We start from the raw sequence: 22,606 nt of genomic DNA, 5'->3' as shown, positions 1-22,606 counted from the left end.
AATGAAAAAATGAAGCATGGAACTTGAAAATGAAACCTCAAAAATGTGAGAATCCTCTGACACAAAGCTGAGGTTTGGCTTCCTGCATTACCCAAGAAGCATGATGGCCTCTCAGAGATGTCTTTCCCCAGAGGCACAGGTTTCAATTTGCACCAGGCTCCCAGAAACTATTCAGTGAATTATCACAAAGTTATTAAATCCTCCAGGGCTCAACCAGGTCCCAGTTTAACTCCCACTGAGCATTGGCAGAAAGAATGTGATAATTAAAAGAGAATGTGGTAAAAGAATGGACATCTATTTGAGATGTTGCCTGGTGTTAGGAAAAGGGGTGTGTTAATGCTCAAAAAACATATGAAACAATGCCAATTATAATGATGGTTTTCACCAGAAGGTACTCTTAAAGGGCATCTCTCACCCAGAATTGAATCAAATTATTTACTTCTAATGCCAATTGGCAATGTTAATTAGCACAGTCCTTAAAAATCTGTTTCTTGAAGAAGCCCTTTAGATGGTGTAACATGCCAATGTGATTCTAAGCCCTTACTTTTTCATGCTGCAGATTTTTAAAACAACTACCCTCTGTTCAGTACTGGCAATGCCAGGAAGAGCTGGAGAGCCAAGAAGAGCTGGAACACCAGCTCCTGTAAGGGCCATCTTGCTGTCATGGTTAATCAAGAGCTGCTAAGAGGAGCAGTCTTTTGAAATGATAATAACAACAACAACAACAGTAATAACCATGGTGGTGGTGATGAGACATGTACTAAACTACAGAAAAAAATTTCAAACAATGAAATCTGCCAAGTTGCAGTGAGGAATACTGCATAACAGTCAGCTACTCTAAGGCTACAAGCATTCAGATACTAAAAATATATGGGTACAGAAGAAACTGCAAAGGTATGCTATGGTAGGTTTAGTTGCTGAAATCTTTTACTTCCCTAAATTCCGACACAAGTGCAAAGAAGAGTGACACAGATAGAGAACATATTTTGTGAGAAGGGATTAAACCAGTTTATTAGTTTAACAAGATGAAAGTATTTAGGGGATATGATTGCAACATATACAAAAATATGCTTTCCCCTTCTCCCTTTTTATCTCTATAATTATGCAGGGAAGATACACATAAACTGGTCATCAACATCACTGGAGTGTCTACTAGTCAGATATTTATTAGTTCAGGGGCAAGGCATCCCCAGCTCCCTCAGCTACTCATCAGACTTGTGCTCCAGACCCTTCACTACCACAGGAGCTTGTGAAGAGTTATGAATACACTTTGAAGTAGCCTGGAGAAGAGGAGACTCGGGGCAGACCTTATTGCTCTATTGGAAGTTGTAGCCAGGTGGACGGTCAGTCTCTTCTTACAAATAACAAGTGACAGAACAAGAGGAAATGGCCTCAAGTAGTGTGAGAGCCAGTTTAAATTAGATATTAAGAAAATTTTCTACAGCAAAAGCATTGCCTGAAATTGAAAGAGACTGCCCAGGGAAGTGGTTGAGTGACCATCACTGGAGGTATTTAAAAGATTTGCAGATATGGAACCTGGGGACATGGTTTAGTGGTGAGCTTGGAAGTGTTGGGTTAACAGTCGGATTCAGGGCTCTTAGAGGTCTTTTCTAGTCTAAATTATTCTATTTTTTTCCAAGTGTCAATTCTTATTATTACTGAAGTTTCTTAGTGCTTTCCCTTTTCTCCCTTTTACTTCTGCCATCTTTTTTTCATTTTTAAAATGATATCCAGAACCTCACACTTTCAGGACTTGTTTTTCAGATAAACTTCATATAGCAATGCTTAGAGCCTGGAAGCTCTTCAGATCTCACCAGCTGAGATTTCTCTTGGCATTATAACATCCCTTGCTGGCATGCAGTCAATGAACCCTGCTAATATACCATCAATCCTGACTGGCCCTGGAGAAAGGAGAGTGCCGGGACTTGGCCAGAATACTACTGCATTTGGCTTATTCCCAACTGGAGTTGTTTAAAACAGTCCCCAGGATGCTTTAACACATGCCAAAGACAGCTCAAAAATCAGTGAGCTGACTCCCTGAGCCACCCCATATCCTGCATCTTCTGTGCCCAGTGGTCTCTGGGCACATCAGGCAACAGGGGCCAGGCATCTCTTCTGACCCCTGCCACTACCAAACTTCAGCATGATCAAAGCTCCCCAGCACACCTGTCCCTCTGCCAAGTAGCTGAGGATCACTGCACACAGGATGAGAAGAGTTCTACAAAATGTTGAGACACTTAGGTGAAAGTTTCAGATATGTAAACAACTGTTTACACATTATCATGCTTTAGAACACTGTGAAACAAAGTTAAATCATGAACTCCACACACTTCAGCGCATGTGTTTATGAGGCACAATCTCCCCTTTCTGCATGTGCATTAATTGGCACAAACTAATAGGCCAGTAGTCTCTCTTGCCATAAAGCAGATGTGTAGGCAATTGCAGAAATATGGCCCATTACCTTTCATAAATTCTTTATTTTTTTTCAAATATTAATTACTTTGAAATCAGTGGACAAATTCAGTGTGCGAATTGCTACTTGTTGCACTGGCTTTGTGGAGATAAAAAGGGTGCAAAACAAGTATAAAAACTGTTGTTACTGTCTGTGTTTCCGTTCCCTGTGCCCTCTGGATGTAAGCAATGACATAAGGCAATAAATTGTCTTGGCTGAGACTTGGCAACAGAATATATTCAAAAGTCCTTCATTCTCCTCCACTAAACTCATTTGATTTATTCCTTAAATCTGCTGAAATCAATATGAAAAGGCTAACTTTTAAATGGAATAAGTTCTTTGTTCAGACACTGAGCCATCACCATGACAGTGTCCATTTTCCATGCTCAGTTGAATCAGTACATGCCTGCCTGCCAGCTCCACTGACTTAGAATGGGCAGGGAACGTGCACTTAGCTTTGTTGGGAATGTTTATTCTGAACATCATGGCAGGGTTTTTTTTTGGGCCAAAGAACACAGGAGGGCTTGTTTGTCCTGAAATTCAACCTGTCACTCTGAACTCAGGGATTAACCTTATTTTGCTAGTGAGTTTTGGCAGCTGTAGCTGGTAATTTTGTAACTTTAAACTTTTGTGGTTTTGATGTGGGTTTTGTTGCTGTAGTTGTTTGATTGGTTTTTTTTTAGTTATTTGGGGGTTTTCTTCCCTTTTTAAAACATTTTATTTTAAATAAAGCCACATCAATATCTGTCTTGTTGCTGTACTCAGGCCTTATCTTATGAAAAAATCTATTTAAAGATAGCACCATGGTGTGCTAAGTAATACTACTGGACATGTTGAAAGCTGCTGGGATATGTGCTCTGAGCTCTGATATGTGCTGCTGGGATATGTGCTCTGTGCTCTGCAGATCCGGGGACCTTAAACCTTCAGGAAAGGGACTTGTCTTCTTCTACTCCATTTTGTAGACTCTGTAAACACCTGTCATGTTAGGTATAAAAATTTTTTTGGGTAAATGATGGCTTTCAGGCAAATACAGAGAATTTTGGGCAAATTCAATGCCTTTAGACAACAGCTTAGGTTAATGTAGTCTAGTGGAATGTATCCCTGGGCATGGCAGAAAGGCTGGAAATACATGATCTTTAAGATTCCTTCCAATTCAAACTCATTCTGAGATTCTATGAATCTATGAAATGCCATATTCAAATATCCAGCAATATATCCAAATCTGTTTCTGCCAGCCTGATTACCACTAAAATACCAATTCCCTCAAACAAGAAATTCATTGAAACTGCACTAATATTTTTTAAAACATTTTTAAGGCTTATCAAAATCTCTTCAATTGCACATCTGTAGCCTTTATTATGGTTATTTTTCTTTTTATTAACCTTCCTTTATTTTCCTTATTCCATTCTCTCACCTGTAAGAAACACTTGAAATTTGACCAGTTTATTTCTGAATCCTGGGGTACACCATTTGTGCTGCACACACTTTCAACACAAATACACACTGAATGCTCTTACATAATAGGACTTTCCAGAGGGAAAAATAAGGTAAGGGACAAAAGTTTAAGCCTGTTAGTCAAACACATGGGCATTTGTTTGTTAATGGCCTAAGCCCTACTACAGTGTTGGCACAACAGAGTGCATTTACATACCACAATATCCGCAAAAGGATTAGAAATAAGTTTACAACAAATTGTCACCTTAAATGCAAGAGTGTCAACATTTGGGGATAAGTGCATTTCTTTAGATCCAATTACTGAATAAAATAATGAAAAGAGATGTTGACGGAAGAGTCTTCTTTTTGTTTACAATGAGTGAGCAGCACCAAATAAACTTCTAAGCCAAAGCATCAACTGCTGAGACTTGACAAGTCTCACAGTGATCTGATCCCCTGGTCCTGAAAAGTTAATAGCAAGCAGCAGAGGTCTTGTCAGGTGCCATGTATTTGCTGTGACAAACAACCTAGATTGTGAAAGACACAACTAATGATTGGAGATTAGTCTGAAATGCATCTTGAACTGGCTGTACTTCCACATATATGGGAGAACACTGTGACCTTTCAGCAATCAAAGGGGGATTACAAAAAGATTTAGAATGATTTTTGCATGAGAAGATAGTGCTAAGTACAAAGAGGAAAGGTTTTAAACTACAGGAGGGGAGAGTTAGGCTGGATGTTAGGATGTTGTTTTTATTCAGAGGGTAAGGAACAGGTTGCCCAGAGAATCCGTGGCTGCCCCTTCCCTGGGAGTGCTCAAGGCCAGGTTGGATGGGGATTTGAGCAGCCTGGTCTAGTGGGTGGCATTTCTGCCCATGGCAATGGGGTTAAACCTAGATGACTTCTAAGATCCCTTTCAACCCAACCATTCTATGATTCTCTGAAAATATTACTCTCCCTTTGTTAACTGTCCTGAAATTCCTCATGTTGGGGAGAGAAGCCAATAGTCAGGACAAGCGTGGCTGTATGCAGACCTTATCAAGCACAGTCAAAACAAAGGCAGCGTCTACAATGTGAACAAGAGGAATAATTATGAAATCATACATAAATACATCCGTTTTGCCATAAAGAAATTTCTTCTCTGGGTCAGACCAGTGACTCATTATATTCAGAATGCAGTCTCTGGAAATCTCAGACACATGCTGCTTTGAGAAAAATATCAGAAGTCTCTGACTGTAAAATTCCCTTTATTCTAACAGCTAATGCCTAAATTACACCCTGAAGCAGAAGTTTTGTATCCAAAAAGAAGGGAGGTGTGCACACAGATCACTCTTGTTCCAGTATACATTTAGATGGTGGGTAAGGCATGCCCCCACCCAGGGAGTCCAGCTTTATCCCCCTTTTCAAAGCTGTTTTCCTGGCAATGTATTTCACAGGCTGCATATCCTTGTACCACATTTTCTTTGCCTACTTTTAATTTCTAAGTTTTCTTCCTTCTTCCTTTCTTATGTGCTAAGATACTTTGCAACGTGTTTTACCTTCCCTGTGCCATTCCTTATTTTATGCTTGCAGCATATATTGTAGATCTCTGAAAACATATCCTACCAACCCTTGCTCTTTCATGAGCCTTATAGTTTTTATATCCAAGTCAAAAAGTTAAAATTTGCTTATGCCATGAATTTAAATCACACACCACGTGAGATGGGTGAAAGCTTCCATGTGGCACAGGAAAGAATATGAAATAATCTCTATAAAATAATTAAACATTTCCATCCAATGTGGCTGTGCTTATTTTCAGAAAGCAAATTGCTATAGAGAAACATAAGCTTGTAGGAGTCAGTCAACAATCTGTGTCTGGTGGATTATCTATGTCAGATGGATTATCTGTTATGCTTATTTGTGTAAAAAAGATAAGTTGTATTTAACAAACCCTTCCAAATCTCCTTCTACTTGAACTTGAGAACAGGAAGACATAGCAACCAAAATCTGAACTTATTCTCTTTTGGCAGTCATGAAGCCAGAGGACCTTAGGGCAGAAGCCAACTGACAGCGAACATAAAACATGGAAAGACTGAGACAATTTTGCAGAGCCACTGTTGTGCACTGGAATATCTTACATGGTCAACCACAGACTGCACGAGCAGTGGTGCCTGGAGTGCCATGGGCAGGCATATGGGCAAGACATGGGAATGCTGTACTGGGAAAAATAATTGCAGGCTTCAAATGGAGTCTTAAGGGAAATGGAAATAATCAGGAAACTAAAATATGTACCTTTTTATTCATCAGGGTATTTCCAAATATCTGAATAAATTAATTAATAAATACATAAATAACTATGATGCACAGAAGGAAGCTGGACAAGATGAAGCAGGCTCTCTACTTCAACTCTGTTTCACCACTTACAAACTTGTGTGTGAGCAGACCAGTAAATGAAATCTTGGGCACAGATATGGTTCATTTTATAAGAAGAAAAGCACTTCCACTTCAAAAGCTGTGTGAAGACAAGCTACCAGGAATCCATCCCTGAGGCAAGGCAGGCCAAAGTTGACTTGGTTTTCAATAGTGCATTTGAGGTTTTGCTTATGGCTCCTAAGATCATTGTTTTGGGCAACTGGCACTCTCCAAAGCCTTTTGATGCTGGCTTGTGGTCTGAGTAGGATCCCTCAGTGTCCGTCCTGAGCTCCCTGCTGGGACATTGGTTATCACCCCTCAGTTTCTACAATGAAGCTTTGGTGTGGTGGTCTCTGGGACCCTCCCAGCATCTCTTTCAATTTTCACTTCTGCAATGAAAATGCTCAGTGCTCACTGATACAGTGATACAAAACCAGGGTGCAAGGAATGGCTCAATTGTTTGCATTTTGAGGAGAAACAAAAGTAAAATAGGTGCTAAAACTACAAGCATTATCAGATAACAGGGGTTGCTATCTGGATAGCTGCAATGAAACTTAAGAGTCATAGCAGTGTAACATCAGCTGCCTCAGAGTTTGTTTGCTAAATACCAAGAGTCTGGACGTGATGAAGTGAACATAAGTGCCTTTTAGAGCAGAAATGTCAGCTCTATCTCCTGCCAGCTACCATATCATCCAGGCAGGTTGGACAGTTGTAACATCAGTATCACAGTTCAGAGCAGATGCATCACAATCTGAAACCAAGAATAACACCAATGTGATCTCCAGATCAGATATATTTTCACATCAAAATAATAGTTGCCTGTTTGCTGTGACACTCATTGCAATATTCAGTTTACTGAATTTTAATGTCCTTTCTTCATTGCACTTTCTTTATGATGAAGTCCTTATTTCCTGCCTTAATGTCTATGGTTTGGTACTTCACTTTAGATTTTCTGCTAGCTTTCTTTTTTCATTTTGTGTGATATTAATTTGATGAGGTCTCCCATGCTTTAGCCACAGTCTGCAAGCCAGAAACATCAAAAACTCCACAATTTGTTCCAATATAACAGAACGATGAATGCAGAAGGATGCAATAGGACAAAGAAAATCAGTTCTAAACTAAAAGAAAGGGATTTAGATTAGACATTAGAAAAAAGTTCTTTACTCAGAGCATGTGAGGCACTAGAACAGGTTGCCCAGAGAATGTAGATGCCACATCCCTGGAAGTGTTCAAAGCCCAGATGGGTGGGTCTTTGAGCAACATGGTCTAGTGGAAGATGTCTCTGCCCATGGTAGGGGGGTTGAAACTTGAGGATTTTTGAGGTCCCTTCTAACCGAAGCCACATTATGATTCTGTGGGAAAGAAAGAAGTAAAAATGTCCTTATTTCTGTAGAAGACTCTGGACTGACCTATCCAAACAGAATATTTTTTTCAAAGCTCACGAGAAAAGAGAAAAGAGCTAGAAAGTTCTTAAGGGTTTTCCAAGGTGGACCAGATTCAGACAGCTCTGTTGAGGTTCTGGGGTTCATATGTCTTTCTAAAGGGTTGCTCAAGGCCTCTGCATGAATTGTCCCTGCCTGCTGCTGACTGTGTCTCCAGATGATTAAATCACTTCACTGAATCAGTTGTCTGGGCAGTTTTATAGCTGCAGCTGTCAACCCCAATACAGGAAAGGTAACAGCACTCTGTCTCTCAAGCCAAATATTAAGTATGTGCTCTGGGCTCTGAAGTGCTGAAATGCTCAGGCTAACACCATACTGCAGATGCTCCTGGATGGTTGAAGAGTTCATTCCTGTGGTCAGAGTGCTTGGCTGAGGCTTTATGAGCAAGCAGTAGGTGGGATGAGGGTATCCTCAGTAGAAGGCTCACGTCATCTATCTCCTGTGACCATGTGTTCATTTTTCTCCAAAAAGGAAAGCGTGATCAAGTTACAGAGAGTCCTTTGGTGGCACTGCTTTAGCCACCAAAGGACTTGGTCACCTTGGGCTAGATGTCAGGGCATGAACAAATGGGCTCTGTTTCTGTTGCTCCCTGTTGCTGGGAGTAACACTGGGACCAGTGCAGCTAGCCAATTCCGTGTCAAATTGACATGGAAGAGTGTACTAGCAGGTAGGGACAACAGGCAGCTTCCAGGTAGTTATTGTCAGTTGTTTCTCTCTGCTTGGTGAGAGTCTTATAGCAGTGATCTGTTTTCAGCCTCAGATGTTGCCTGGCTTTCCAGGAATAAGGCATTTTTCGTCCCTGAATTTCTCTTATCACTACTGCTCATTCAGCTGCATAATCCCCTCCTGCTTTGCCTTGTACTCAGAACCAGCAACCAAAAATCTGCTCATGGTTCCAGACTAAGCATTTTCCAAGTATTATCGGGATATTTCCTTTGGCATATTGCAAGCATGGGGAAGGGAGGCAAGATAGATTTGCTAATGCTGCGTAACGCAGCATCTCAGATGCAAACCCAGTGCCAGTGCTCCCCACTGCTGCTCATGGCAGTAGAAGTCAGGGAAGGTCCACATAGTTACAAGAATTGAAGAAAAAAGAAATTCCTATACATTTATGGATATTATGTATTATATCAGTATTTATGGATATTATCTATTATATTAATGTGTTAATATAGAAAATATTATCTTGAGATGTAGAAGCAGGCTAAAGAAATTTAAAGGGAAATAACTTCCTGATAATGGGATAAAATCTAGTAAAGACTTTATCTCATCATCTGAGCGATGGTGGAAACTAAGTCAAATAAAGTAACCCTGGAGCCTTCTGGGATGAAAAGAAGGTGTCCATAGGGCATCCAGCATTGTTCTTGATGAAACATCTCAAAAGACACAGGAATAACAGCCCTTTTATTTTTCTCTCTCCTCTCCCTTTCACCTGTTCAAATAACTTGTAAGAAACATCAGCATGTTACCTTGGTGACCACTGAGCAGTGGTCAGTTTCTTCCTCTGTAGTTGTTTGAAATCATAAGAATATTTTTGTCCATTTTTATGGCTTTTTAATAGTCTATTATCAATAAAACAGGTTATCCCTATTCCACAGGGGTCGATACATGTGAGAGTCAATGGACTCCATTATTTGTGTGACAACATATCCAGATCAACACCTATAATCATCTCCCTAAAATGAGACATTAAGGCAAATGTAATTCATAAAAGGCTCTTCACTGCTCAACTTCCCAAGTCATGTGCTGTCAAGATTTACTTTCACATGAAGCCACTTTAAACTTTCTCCTATGAAAAACCCATACTGAGAACAGTTGGCAAGGTGCCTTTGCGCCCTATTACAGGTAACCTTAATCCTTAGCAACAATCTTGTCTCTCTCATATAGAGGTCAAAGCAGGTGCACAACTGTTTGTTTCCGTCTTCCCCTGAAAATGCTGACCTAAGAGTTATCCTGCAGCCAATCTAAAGGACAGTGTCACTGTCAGGGACTTTGGAAGTTATCCACAATACAAAGACCTTTCATTGCATCTCTGTTTCAATATCTCATGCCCTTGGTTTTAAATCTTATCCAAAAGGTAAGGAAGCCCTTCCCAGAGTACAGTAATACAGGCCAGATATTATCCTGAAAAAGATTATATATGATCCTGAATTTTTGATGTCAATTTAATTTCTATCTCTTGTAACTTCTATCCCTCTCCTAACTGTTTTCTATAAGTCTGCGCACTGGTTTTTTCTTTTCCACTCTACTCATCTCCCCTGCCCTTCAAGAAGTGGAGGTAACCACTAATATCTAGAGTTTTATGAGTTTATGACTTCCTGGTACAGGGGAAGACCTGCAGCAATAAATTTCATAAAAAGGCCCAAACATGGGCCAAGTTTTGTGTTTCAATTGGAAATTGGCTGCTGCTAAGCCTCTCCGTAGTCATAACATGTCAATCACTTCTTTCCCTGCTTTCCCTGTACCCAGTCAACACAGCTGAACCTGAATACAGAGTTCCTTCATAGCATCTATTCACCTCTTCATATGTTTAATCTTTGTTTTCCTGATCACCCATACTTAATAAAAAATCCTGGCATTTTCCTCTATAAATACCCCTCTAGGAAGTTCTTCCTCTTTGAACAAAAATCCACCAAGGTGGGAAAGAAAAGGGCATTTTTCTCCTGGGTCTAACTACACATGATGTCTCTTACCTCTGGGAAAGCCAAGAATGATGACCACAGATTCAAAGAATAATAGAATCAAAGAATCATAAATCATTGAGGTTGGAAAAAGATTTCCAAGATTATTGAGTCCATCCATTAAACCAGCACCCCGTTGGAGATCAAGAAGCTGTGTCCTCAGGTGTCACACCCACACACCTTCCAGGTATGGCAATTACACCACTTCCCTGGGCAGCCTATTCCAATGGCTGAAAACCCTTGCAGTGAAGAACTTTTTCCTAATATCTAGTCTAAACTTCCCCTAGCACCACATGAGGCCATCTGGGGGAACACGTTGAAGAATATGTTTTAAGCCCATCTCAAAGGATGTTACTCGTAAAAAAGCTCCTCCAACTGCTGCTGGCTGTGAGCTGGCCATAGAGGCACAGCAAGGATAGCCATTAACAGATTAGGCTTATGGCTGTACTCAACGATTTTAGAGGTCTTTTCCATCCTAAATGCCTCTATGTTTCTATAAATCAGAAGAAACCTTCAGTCTGGTAACAGCACAAATACTTTACATTGTTAACCGTTGTATTGCACAAAAAAACCCCACTACCAAAGCAAACATCTCAGCTCCCTGTGTTGAATAAATGTGAAGAAAAAAATAGAACAAAAATAGAAAAAAGGGAAAAAAATGCACTAATCTTTTTGGTGTAAAAACCAATAGCAAGATTCGCAATGACATCATCTGTATCTAGGATCATCCACTAGGTTACACACAACATTTTGGGAAGTGGAAGCAAACATATTGTAAATTAGCCAGCAGTGGGTGCCCACACAGTCTCATGAATTCATTGGAAACATATTACAAATGTTCTGAGAGAGGTTAATTAAACATTTTATACAAGGATTATAGGCTTCACACAAAATACATACCAAGCTTTGAATGTACATAGAGCTTCATGGAAATCAGACTTAATTTACTATAGGTTTTGTTTCTTTGCCAGACATTAAAAAAGCTGAAATGTTCAAGTCAAATGCAGCCTGTTTATAGGCAATAAAGATAATTATGTGGTGAAAATGTGGCCATCCATACTCCAGTGAGAGGGAATCAGGCATACAAAATATGTAATAAAGAAAACCCTTTAAGGTTTCAACTCACAGTCCCCTAAACCTAAGTCAGAAAATTTATCTCCGAGGACACACATTCTGCTTGCACATTATGGGGTTCTGAAATGAAGTGCTGCAGTGTCAAATTAGGTAAAAACAGGAAAGGGGAAATTTTGCTCCATGTAAAAAGACACGTGAACAGCCAGAACATACTAAGAATTATAAAAGAAAGTTGGATAAGAAAAGACTTGTGTGACTCAAACTAATGATCTCACAGTTTCTATCAACAGCTCTATGGCAATGTAAGCTATAATCAGTTATTTTAATCCCTCAATATTAATTATAAAAACTATTGACAAAAGAAAATGGTAATGCATTCTGCATTTTTTCATTTTGAGATTAAATGTTCAAATAATTATCCATGCAATGTTACGGTCAATTATATACACCAGGGCAAGGCACAGGGAAGACTTAGCACTTGTTCATGTCATGAGCAAAACTCATTAAGCCAGAAGGTTTGGTACTGTTTCTTTACACTAATTTGCCTTGATCTGCTGTGGTGACACTGTTCTGTTATGTAAATTATGCCCAGCATAATTAACTGTGTACATTTTTTAATAAGGTTGGATACACTTTTCTAAATGGGGCTTTGAGTCACTCGAAGGTTTCGGATGGAATTTTTAAAAATAATAGTGGAGTTAGGAAATACCCAGACTGTAAGACTTAAAAGGTTGTTTGCACAGTATTGTTACCCTGCTATATACATGATGGGTTCCATAATTCTATCTATATGGGAGACTATAAAGGAAGAAAACTGCCAGCTCACACATGCATACCCTAAAAGCCTTCTGTTTAAAATCACCTTGTTAACTCACTAAATGAAAGAGAATTAAACCTATTATAGATACTTCTAAAGAAATTTTCTTTTTTTTGGATCCTTCCAATAATAAAGAAAAGAAACAGAAATTCATGAAAATTCATAAAAAAAAAAAAGGTGACCATACTACCTGAATGCTTCCAAGTAGTTGCTTTCTGGCACCAATTAATTTTATTTTCACTGAAAGAGTGGTTAAGCTTCAGAACAGGCTCCCCAGGGAAGTGGTGGAGTCACCATCCTCGAAAGTGTTAAAAAAAAATAAGTAGACATGGCATTTTTTATATGCTTTAAATAGGCATGATGGCATTTGGCCAAAGGTTGGATTTGATCTTGGAGCTCTTCTCCAAACTTAATAATACTATAATTCATTCACTCAAGATTATTTGCTTGTTTGCTGCTTTATAGAGAGTACACAAAACAGTTCATATTTTTTCAGCTTAAGGAAAGTACTTAACCATTTTTACTCAGGAAATTCCCTGTGGAGCTGTCTAAAATGGTATTTTTGCTGTATAAAAACACAATTGTTATATTTTTATCTATTGTTTGCCCAAGGATTTCAAGACTTTACACTACTCTTAATTAGGCCTCACAGTGAGTTTTTCTGGTGAGCACGTAGATGCTATCAGAGAAGTTTTGTACATGGGGAACCCAAAGCAGAAGGGAATATTTTGGACAAGCTCTCTGTGGCACACATAAGATTGGAATCAGGTCTACTGACCACTTATCCTGTGTCTCTAAGGCACAGCAAACCTTTTTCAGTTCTTCATGTATGGAGAGCCCTGACATAGCAAAGCTAGAGAAAAGCCACTGAGGTTCCCAGGCCACTTCTTGCAAAGCCTGTGTTTTAATTAACATTTAGCTAAGGGAACTCATGTGAGTATTTTATGGGCATAGCTAAAATCCTCCTGCTTGATGACTGACGATATTGCATCCCTCCTCAGCAGATGGATTAAATGGAAAGTATATTGGGAGTCAAGTGATGGTCTTGGCTTCAGAATGTTAACTATTTCATACAAGATGCAAAACTGATATTATTTCACCTCCCACTGTCTTTACTACAGAAAACAATAGATGGATATGCTGCTCAGAGGATCTATGGCTGCTTGAACAATGGAAATGTTCAAAGCCTGGTTGGATGGGGCTCTGAGCAACCTGGTCTAGTGGGAAGGTGTCCCTGCTTATGGCAGGGGGAGTGGAATTAAATGATCTGTAGGGTCCCTTTAAATGAAAAGCATTCTATGGTTTTATTTACAGATTTTTTTGGGGGGATGTGGTGGTGGTGGAAGGGAAGAAAGAGCCTTGAATAAATAGATAGTGCAAAGAGGTAAAACCAAAACCAGTGATCCTGTTGAATCTGTCTTCTGTGGCAAATATTTCTGACAAGAGGATGGATAGTGCTATAGGGAATGATTTATATTCAAAATTAATTACAAACTCCTCTATGATTATAATATTATTAATGGATTATAACCTAGAAGATACATGCAGAAGTGGAAGGCAATATTTTTTTCAGAAGGGTGCTGACTCATGATCATCTGAATATGACCAAATTTACTCACCCATTTCTAACTTCAGCCAGGTAAAAAGCTCAAAAAAATATTATTTGCTTTACTTTTTCTACATTAAAACAATATGTTTTGACTTTCCAGTTCAAAGAATTGTTTCTTGCCAAAATTCAGTTCCATTTTTTAAGTGATTTTAAGAAAGGGTAAAGAGAGCTTGAAATAAAAGGCCATGTGAGAGATCAAACAAAATGTTTTTTCTGCCTCAAAAATCTGTCATAAGTTTCTCTACCCACCAATGAATCAAATCTGCATTTGTTTAGACCCAAGTCTGCTCTAGAAAATGCATCAGAAGATTGACTAACAAATTATAGAAGGCCTGCAGTAACCCCATTGTGGGATTTAGCACTGGAGGACAGAAAGATTGAGTGAAAGTATGAGAGAGGAGGTCACACAAAGAGTGGGATTGTTACTTTTTTTGTTAAACTGACCTAAGCAAGAACTTCATATTCTGAGAAATCTCTTGAATTGTGGCCTTACATCATGGTATTTAAAACTAAAATGTACAAAGGATTGGAAAAATACAGTATAAAGATCAATTCTGTAGTAGGATGTCATAAGAATTAAATAAAATCCTTTTCTAGTTTTCTTTCTAAACCTTTGTATACCAAACACAAATCAAATATATTTCATAGAGTCAGAGAATGGTTTGGGTTGAAAGGGGCCTTAAGAACCATCTTGTTCCAACCCACTGACATGGGCAGGGACACCTTAGCACTAGACCAGGTTGCTCAGAGCCCCATTCAACCTGGCAGTGAACACTACCAGGGATGCGGCATCCACATCTCTTCTTGGCAAACCTGTTCCTTCACCACCCTCACAGTAAAGGTTTCCTCCCTAACATCCAAGCTAAATCTACCCCCTTTCAGCTTAAAGCCATACAAATAACTGCAATAGAAATGTGGTTGCCCTGAGCAGAAGCTGTTTAGAGATTGGATAATTCTCTTTGCCATATGACTTGGCCTGCTGACCCCAGCATCTAAGATCCTGGAAAACTGCCCTGGTTTCTCTGCCCTAAACCCAGCTCCTCAACATGGCAGTAATAAATGTAGACTACTTCTCTAGTAAGAGGCTCACAGTCATCCCTTTAAATCTACTCAGCTATAAACTTGTACCTCTGCCAAAACCTCCTGCTTAAGGAGATGTAAAATTACACAATTAAAATGGTGTAATTGAATTAAATATATGGATGAATTAAGTTTAATACATAGGAAAACTTCCTAGTGGCAAGAAGCTGACTTCAAAGGGGTTGAACGTGGGTGCAGAGTTTGAGGCACTGGAGAACTGATTCCTCAGGTAGAGGAAAATGGAAGAGGGCAAAATAAAGTCAAGTTTAATTAGCTTACAAAGTCACATGGGAAGCAGCCATATGGGTCTGTGCAGATACAACTCTTTGAAGAGAATTAATTGCTTTGACCTGGTGCTGATTACAGCTAGGAGAGAAGGTAGGGTAAGTCTTACATTTGGAGAAGCAACTTAAGGGAAGAAAATGCTAAACCTTGAAAAATGGAGTGACCACAGGAGTCCTAGAGCAGAGATTGACTTGAAAAGTGACCCATCTTTAAATCCTTGACAAAAAACACCTCTAATAATTCAGTAATTAGGCTGAATGGTGACATAAAATGTGTTCCCCTACCTCAGACATCTAACCTACCTTCAGCCACAGTATCCCAATCCAGAATGTTGCTACAACTGCTGTGTTGTTGAGGACTTAGCCATATGCAAGTCTCTTAAACCTTCTCAATAAAACAGATCTTCATACACCTTTGTAACTCTTGATTTGCTTAAAAAGGTGCACACTGCCTCAGTAAGGAAGATTGCCTCAGTCTTATGTAAGGAAGTACATCTTATGGTACTACTATGCCCAGCTTTGCCCAAGGTCAGCTCTTCCTGGCCAGACTGAAACTTATGTAAATTGAGAGGGTAAGGAAATCAGGCACCATTCCTTCTGCCAGGCAATCCAGAAACAATTTTCTCATTAGATTTACTTCTTCTCACTTACTGAGGTCATTGTACTGTTGTATCTAGCTAAATCAGGAGTGGATGATACATTGACTGAAACAAAATTATTGTTTAAAATTGGAATCAAAACACTGACAAACTCACTACTGCATCAGGGTATCAGAAACTGGCTTAGAGATATAATTTAGAAGCAATATAAGAAGGTCTTGTAACGAAGGAAGAACTTCGCACAGGAATTTCAATTAAAAACTTAAGCCTATTAGGAGTTGATCAAGTTGAAAGAGCAATTATTGAAGAGTTTTTATGGCTGTTTTCACTGGGTGCCTGTTTTTTTCCCCAGTAGATGAATCCCATCCATTATATCACATATTGCAAGAACACATCTGATGAGAGAAAAATCTGTTCTTAAAGAGCTTAACATTATTAGCATATGCTTTTTTGCATATTTAAGGCTCAAACTAATCTTAAACACAGCCTGTTCCTTGCGGCTAGTTTGGTGGATTCTAATGCAATTTCTTGGAGGGGTGGTCTGTACCACACATGAGAACACCTAGCCTTTATGTTGTTAAAAGACTGCAGAAAATTGCTTTTTAGGGCTGATTATTTCATTATTTCAGCTTGATTTGTGGTTTTGGGGTGGGAAGTTTTTATTTGCTTTTGGTTTGATTTTTATTGTTGTCTTTTTCCCAGCAATGTTCTATTAAGGACTTTACTTCTGAAAGGAAAAGGGAGGGAGGGAGGGAGGAAGTGGCGGGAGGAAGTGGCGGGAGGAAGTGGCGGAAGGAAGTGGCGGAAGGAAGGAAGGAATTGGCAGAAGTGGCGGAAGTGGCGGAAGTGGCGGAAGGAAGTGGCAGAAGTGGCAGAAGTGGCGGAAGTGGCAGAAGGAAGTGGCAGAAGGAAGGAAGTGGCGGAAGGAAGTGGCGGAAAGAAGTGGCGGAAGGAAGGAAGTGGCGGAAGGAAGTGGCGGAAGGAAGTGGCAGAAGGAAGTGGTGGAAGGAAGTGGCGGAAGGAAGGAAGTGGCGGAAGGAAGGAAGTGGTGGAAGGAAGGAAGTGGCGGAAGGAAGTGGCGGAAGGAAGTGGCGGAAGGAAGGAAGTGGCGGAAGGAAGGAAGTGGTGGAAGGAAGTGGTGGAAGGAAGTGGCGGAAGGAAGTGGCAGAAGGAAGGAAGGAAGTGGCGGAAGGAAGTGGCGGAAGGAAGTGGCCGAAGGAAGTGGCAGAAGGAAGGAAGGAAGTGGCGGAAGGAAGTGGCGGAAGGAAGTGGCGGAAGGAAGTGGCGGAAGGAAGGAAGGAAGGAAGGAAGGAAGGAAGGAGGGAAACTGTAAATGGATTTGCTTTGATAAAGTTTTTTTTCACTCTTTCAAGGACACTATTTGTCTAAATCTTCTGTCTGGAGTTAGGTAAAGCAGAAGAGCAGGCAGCTGTTCATGAGTTACAAGCAATGCAGAGACTTGACAAATCTCGGGGCACATGCACTGTCAAAATTTCATGTACTTACTGTGCAAAAAGTATAAAAAAACTGTAATATTTTTTACTGATCTACTGCTTTTTTGCCTTATTGAGAATATACTACACTGTAAATTTTTTGAGCAATTTCCCACATTGTATATGTTCTATCACAGGCTCTAACAAAAAAAAAACAATAAAAAAAATCATTCCTGCCCTTTTCCTTGATGCAAGAATTTCCAGGAAGCATTGGATTTCTGAGGTTTGGATTCCATTTCTATAATTCTCAAGTCTGCTCAACTTTCATCCCCACTTTCTTTTGGAAGATAATCCTGAGCTGTTTATATGGAAGAAATATTTGAAAATATTACAAGTCTCATAGTGAGAATACAAATCATGTTGAAGGTCATGAAACAATAACAGACAAGAATAGCCAGCATGTAAAATAAGGAAGGATATGGATCTGTGACGATGGCCTTGTAGGATCAGATAAACCAGACTTCAACAGGCAAAGACCTGATCTAGTCAACAGTGGTGCTGGGAGACAAAGGGTTGCACAGAATAGAAACTTCCTGACACATCTGGGAGAAGAATGTGGCACCTATTATTGGCATACTTTAGAGCATGTTGTGACAGGACAAGGGCAAATGGCTTTAAACTGAAAGAGGGTAGATTTAGATTAGATGGTAAGATATTCAATGCTGTGATGGTAGTAAGCACTGGAACAGGTTGCCCAGAGAAGCTGTGGATGCCTTGTCCTTGGAAGGTTGAATGGAGCCCTGAACAACCTGGTCTAGTGGAAGGTGTCCCTGCCCATGGCAGAGGGGTTGGAATTAGATGATTGTTAAGGTCCCTTCCAACCCCAGTCATTCTGTGTTCCTATGATTCTATGGTTCTATGATTCTGTGAGAACTTGTCCTTGCCCCTTCTTAGGGGCCATTTTGATACTTGTCAAACCACTGCAGCCACTGAAATTTCAGGTACTGAAGTGGCAATGGCTAGAAAAAAGGACCTGACTTCTTGAGTTTGCAATGTTGTCATAAACAAATTGTAAAAGAGCCATTAATGCAACTCAAGGTATCTACTAGAAGAGGACTTGGGTTTACAGCTTGTGCTAGTAAATCATCATTGTTGCTCATCTTGTTAGACTAATGTGTATTCCTGTTGTCATTCTGCTGTTTAATGATATGATCTCTGTTGAAATATCACATGTAAAGTAGGAGGTCTTCCTTTCAATATTGTATATTCACAGGACCATAGAGGGCAAAGATAACTGCAAAATTATAAGTAGCCTCACTGAACACTTGGAAGTGAATAGTAAAAGAAGGCCCTCTTCTCATAAATTGCTGAGTAAGGGTGGGAGATATTTATTTGCCCAAGATAAGCACATTAAAAAAATAAAATTAAAGCTTGTTCAAACATAACATAAATGAAGAGAATGGGAAGAAAAAAATCTGAGTGAAACACACCAACCTAGACATTAATAGATAATTCTATTCCTTAGGGAAAGAAAGCTAGTGTTTAAACTTAATGTTCTGCTTGTAATTTAATGGAAAATCATAAAAAACCAAAACCAAACAAAAAAAATCCCAAACAACAAAACCAAAAAGAACCCCACAAACAACTACTGTGTTATTTAGGGCAAAGAGCCAAGTCTTCATTTCAAAGGAAACATATAACAACTGTAATTCACAAGAGGCTGTTTGTATATACTTGTTCAATACAATGCCTAAAGCAGCCCTCAGAAAAAAATGAAGAGCATCCTTAACTGGCTTTCGAGCTTGTTCTCACTCTTCTTTTTCTCTGAGAAGGAGCTTTTTTTAATTGTGCAGAAAGGCCCTAATCCATAAACCTCTGATAGAGTGGGAGACTTTCTGTTGACTCCCACTGGACATTGGGAAGTGGATTTATCCTCAGGTCAGTAAATCAAAGAGTATCATTCAGCTATAGGAGCCACCACACAATCAGTTCGATCATGTTGGACTAGTACCTGTTTGCAAAGGCATCATAACTAACACTGAGGTGTATATCAAACCCTCCCTTGGGCCAAAAGAGTTTTGCTGCTTGAAGGGATATTTTATGTGAAAGAGTCAATCACCAGTTTGGGCTTGGTGAGGTATATCCTCCTTGATTTGGAAGGGATAATCCAAACTTTCCATGAAAGAGTGCTACATAGGTTGAAATCATTAATATGTCTTCCACTATTCCTGTATCTTAAAGCAAGGTAATTGATGAACAAAAACTTCAGGCTTGCAAGATACCCTGATTGAAGCAAGCTGTATGTTTCTATTTTCAAAGGCCACCAAAACCCATAAACACTGAGTGGCTTTCAAAGACCATTTCTCTCAATATCTTGTTCTTTAACTGTGTAATTCACACACAGTGAAAAGTGAAAATACAATTGGCTGAAGTGTAGGCAGATAACTTGTGTACCACTTTCTTACCTCCCCAGTGAATTCCCAGCTGTAATGGTAAGGTCTGGCTTCATTTAATTGGAGTGCCAAAAATCCAAGAAGGACAAAAGTCATGTAATTAAAAAATACCCTGCACTTCTTCCAGGGAGTGATTTGAACATCCTTGTCCTCACTGACACAAATTGAAGAAGAAAACCTCAGGTTCAGTGAGAATCAACAAAACAGGCTTTGTGAAATCATCAGTCAGCTGCTGTAGTCCATCTTTTCATTGGATTTATGTCTGCCATCCATCCTGTGTTCAGAAGTGTTATCTTCTTTCTTTTTGGCAAATTTCCAGAGCACAGCAAAGAAAATGCCTCAACAGATGGAGAAAAAAAAATATATCTGTTCATCTGTAGGAGGCATTTTTGCTCACTGATAACAAAGAGGTAGAAATGAGAAACTTTTGTAGAATAAAGTACAAGAGCTAGTGGTGAAGGATGAGGAAGAATAAAACCTGCCAAGATGCCTAGGTTCTGAGTAAGTTTTCCTTAGGTTTTTCCTGTTTCTTACTGGTACACATGACTTCTTGCTTTGCAAAAGACACAGTCTGCAGGTACAAATGATTTATGCTGTGCACTTAATGGATGACTGGATCTTTTAATTTATGGACTTTGCAGCAACAATAAAAAAACCTGTAGGTTAGTTAATGAGCTTTAGCAGTCTCAGGCAGTTTACACTACATGTCTGATATTATCAGAATTGGTACTGTAGGTTAAGCCATAGATTGTGCAGTGAAACATAAACTGATTTCTTCAATGAGTTCATTCTAACTACTGTGTTGGCTACTTCAAGATTTGGAAGACTTCAGAAAAGCTTTTTTACTATACATTTTATTAGGCCTGAAGACAAAATTTTTATTTTTAAACGTCAAAGTTATTGTTTCTGGTAACCACAGCAAGTATGTCTTCCAGCCTGGGGTGCCAGCATCACACCTGTGCTATGAGTATGTACAGGCTCACAGAAGCAATCTTCCTCTTCAGCTGCAGTGAGTTCACACCATGCCCAGAGGAATGGTGGAGTGGCGACCCCCTTGCTTGGCCCATTTCATATCTGGTCTTCAAACTACGTAAGCTCTACTGGTGGAGAAGGAATCTTCAGCCCATTTTCCCCAACCAAAGTAAAAACCCACTCTGTTTTAACACTTTTCTGGACACTCTGAGCCAGTTAAGTATCATTTGCCATAAATATCTGATGCATGTCAAAGGTTCTTTTCATTTACTGCAGCAGTGATGGAGATCTGGTTCAACACTAACCAGAGGAGACTTGCAGACTTCAAATTTTTCAGCAGCTTGCTGTTTCATTCAAGTTTTCTGAGATCTGCCCTGATATCTTTATCCTTCATGCCATTCCCATACACTGCCCCACTAGCACACTGAGGAGTTTTTTGCAGACCCAAGCCCTAGGCTTTCATTTATCACTCTAAAAAGAGAAAACTTGCACCAAAATATTCAACATTAACATTTGTGCAGTTGGGCAACCAGAAGAAACAAGCAGGTTAATTTAATTTTTTTTTTCTCTCCAGATTACTGCCAGGTTGGAGGACTGGGACAGGACAGAAAGAGAAGAGGCAGAGCATATGGAAAGAACAAGACTGACTATTTAGATGAATATTTACATGAATGACTCTGTAAATTGCTGTGGATGTCACATAGCATTACAGCCTGTTACATGAAAGGAAAATAATCCTGAAATTTGAGACCCATTTTTTTATTGTTAGCTTGGAATAATGCTATAGGGCTTAGTTTTTCTACTGTCTTATTATATTTGATACCACAAAAATGAAAAATACAACATTCAGGTGGTATGGAAGACAGGCTGAGCCCTTCAGTTACAAAACACTGTGGGCACTGAGCTATTTTTAAAGGTTCTTGCTGTCCTACTATGCTGTTTGAAAGCTGCTTTTCAGTTCAGTCCAGCATGACACAGGACTTGGTCCTACATTGCATCACATTCTCCACAGGTTGCAGGAGATATTAAAGCTCAGATGGTCCACATATGGTTTTGAATCTGCATTTTATGGGTTTAGTTGTTGTTGTTTTATGGGTTTAGTTGTTTCTGTTGCATTCCTTAGCATTGCAGCAATAACTCTACTCTGTTGGACTAGACATCCTCTCAAACACACAGCTACGCTTTAAATTTAGAGCATTGGGCTGTTGGATGTTGGAGGCAGGAGTACACAATGTTCTGAAGGATTGTTCCTATTACTTTTCAGCAAGGTGCTCTAGTGGTATTCTTTTATTCTAAAAAATGACCAAAAAGCTTTTCCTTCCTGATTTTTGCCCAGGAATCAGCTGGACCCAGGACTTACACAGTTAAGCAACCACCCATGAACCATGAGTATGGTTTCTGAGCATATTAATTTGAGCTGCAAATCACATAGAACTCTTTTCTGTATTTAGAATATTCATGTATTTAAAACAAATAAATATAAAGGAAAATAAAGAATGTTTTCTCTACTGACTCTATAAGTAACTAACGATAAGATAGAAAATATTTTATGAATGGAATCTGTACCTTCTGACTTAGTTTATTCCAAAGAAAAAACCTAAATACATATCGTTGGGAAAAAGGTTTTCTAGAATCTATAACAAAACATTCTGTTAACTTGTAAGCCTTTCTACATAGCTACAATGTGATTCTGATCTGTTTATTTATCTAGAGTCTATAAGTACTGGTGTAACAAATAATGATAATAATAACCTTGGTCATGCATTATTGAAGTTAATCTTACAATCCCACTATTGTTAATAGCAAAAAAAAAAAAAATTCTTGATGATTTCCATTGAAAGTATAAAGAAATGCATAACTACACATCAGAGTACACATATATAAA

Source organism: Melozone crissalis, unplaced genomic scaffold, assembly GCF_028551555.1.
Source record: "Melozone crissalis strain CALT ecotype California unplaced genomic scaffold, PUWL_Pcris_2 ptg000008l_1, whole genome shotgun sequence".
NCBI classification, from domain to species: domain Eukaryota; kingdom Metazoa; phylum Chordata; class Aves; order Passeriformes; family Passerellidae; genus Melozone; species Melozone crissalis.
The sequence above is the reverse complement of the archived record's forward strand: the minus strand, read 5'-3'. Positions refer to the sequence as shown.